The 2,500-nt window shown below is 47.8% G+C and overlaps 1 protein-coding gene across 1 annotated transcript in view; it reads right to left on the reverse strand.

Moving 5' to 3' along the window:
- Positions 1 to 2,500, reverse strand: part of LOC308382639 (EF-hand domain-containing protein D2-like) — a gene marked incomplete at its 3' end in the record, with an annotated part of 18,779 nt that overhangs the window by 6,270 nt on the left and 10,009 nt on the right. The window lies entirely within an intron of this gene.

Consider the following 2,500-nt stretch of genomic DNA (forward strand, 5'->3'; position numbering starts at 1 on the left):
CATACCACACACAAACACACACACACACACACACGCACGCACGCACGCACGCACGCACGCACGCACGCACGCACGCACGCACACGCGCGCACACACACACGCACTTCTTGCTAACTCTAGGCAGCCCACCACATATTGAGACTTCCTGCTTAATCTGCCTGTATGTTTAAATGCCTTCATGCTGAAATAGACGTCCATCTTTGAATGGTGTGTGTGTGTGTGTTTGCCAGCGCCGTTGCTCTCCATTCAAGACCCGTAATCTCATTTCAGGCAGGAAATCAGAGGGCCCAGGGCCAAATGGGTCACACACACACACACACACACGAGAGGGGTGGGGTGGGGGGGGAATTATGCCATGCTAATATTTATAGTCTTTCTCTCACACACACACACACTCACAGCTGAAAGGAAACACGACTCGTTCCGCCCAGCTGTGTTTGGTTAAGTCTCCATTGGCCCAGGTCTCACACACACACACACACACAAACACACACACAAAAACACACACACACACAGTATAAGTCTCCATTGGCCCTGCTTAGGGTCATGGGAATGTAGGACAGGCTCATCGCCACTTTCCCTAGTCAGCAACTCAACACACACACACACACACACACACACACACACACACACACACACACACACACACACTCTCTAAAAAAGCTCATTGCTAAAATTGTTCCTCAGGCCTAGACTTGTCCATGCTTACATTAGCAAACAGTGCCTCAGGATATGTTTCATGGTCAAGTCAAGTCGAGTCAAGTCAGATATATTTCAACATATATATTTGAAAAGAACCAGAGTTCTACATAGGTGCTCTACAGTCGAGGGAAATAGATTGGGATAGAGTGATAGATTGAAGTGTGGCTTGTTAATGTCATCCCTTTCCTAAGCAGCTTCTTAACCGAAGCATTGTGCATCATCATTTAGACTTTGTACATCATTTCAGAAGTTCTGCCGATGTTCTTTCCCTCTCCTCACCTCCGAGTCGATCATCTGCGATTTAGATTTAGGTCTTTAAGGACGGCAATATTCTTTTCGCAAAATCGGACAGGTTGCTTTTGAAGGAGACATGTTTGAATTTATGTGATCGCTAACCTGCTAAATGTGTTTTAAAGTTCTATAGGTAGTTCTACTGGTTGCCAGGCAACGGGTAGCTCTTGATTATTGTGACCGAGAGCAGCGTTCCTCCGTCAGTGATGTAGTCTACGCACCTCTCGTCCCAAAGCTAACATTAGTTTGAGTAAAATAACGAAATGCAAAACTGATATGGGGCCAAATATCATTACAAGTCTAAACCAATCGTGGGGCTTTACAAAGCTGTCTTCTGGGCCGGTATTAGAGACCCCTGCTGTACAGACATGAAGACACAAAGCAAATCAGTCTTCTCAGTGTGACTACAGCACACAACAATTATCATTAATTATACATTATTTATTATTTATTGTTTTGGTCTAACCTGAGCCCAGTGTGTGAGAGCTGGGTGATGATGAGTGAGGGGTGGACGAAGGTGACTGGTAGCGTGTGTGTGTGTGTGTGTGTGTGTGTGTGTGTGTGTCTAACCTGAGCCCAGTGTGTGAGAGCTGGGTGATGAGTGAGGCGTGGACGAAGGTGACTGGTAGCGTGTGTGTGTGTGTGTGTGTGTGTGTGTGTGTGTCTAACCTGAGCCCAGTGTGTGAGAGCTGGGTGATGATGAGTGAGGCGTGGACGAAGGTGACTGGTAGCGTGTGTGTGTGTGTGTGTGTGTGTGTGTCTAACCTGAGCCCAGTGTGTGAGAGCTGGGTGATGATGAGTGAGCCATGGACGAAGGTGACTGGTAGCGTGTGTGTGTGTGTGTGTGTGTGTGTGTCTAACCTGAGCCCAGTGTGTGAGAGCTGGGTGATGATGAGTGAGCCATGGACGAAGGTGACTGGTAGCGTGTGTGTGTGTGTGTGTGTGTGTGTGTCTAACCTGAGCCCAGTGTGTGAGAGCTGGGTGATGATGAGTGAGCCATGGACGAAGGTGACTGGTAGCTCCCCATTTCTGATTGTGAACACAGGAAATGTAGAACATTTTAAAACTGCAAAAGGATCCACTATCAAAGCCACATCAGCAGTGTGTGTGTGTGTGTGTGTGTGTGTTCACACACACACTCCTCAAGCTCTGGCTCTCTCTCTCTCCCTCCCTCCTTCCTTCTCTTCTCTCTCTCCCTCCAGTTATTCTACACCATAATTACAGCCCTCCAGTTTACAGCCAGCTCTGACACACACACACACACACACACACACACACACACACACACACACACACACACACACACACACACACACACACACACACACACACACACACACACACACACACCTTACAGCCAGCTCTGACAGGGGATCAGATTTCAGCTCCTGCAGGAGAACAACACAACAATGGAGAGAACAGAGAGCAAGAAAGGGAATGACACTGAGTGAGTGTGTGTGTGTGTGTGTGTGTGTGTGTGTGTGTGTGTGTGTGTGTGTGCTTCATA

The sequence above is a fragment of the Sprattus sprattus genome, assembly GCF_963457725.1.
Source record: "Sprattus sprattus genome assembly, contig: scaffold_164, whole genome shotgun sequence".
In the NCBI taxonomy this organism is placed as follows: Eukaryota; Metazoa; Chordata; class Actinopteri; order Clupeiformes; family Clupeidae; genus Sprattus; species Sprattus sprattus.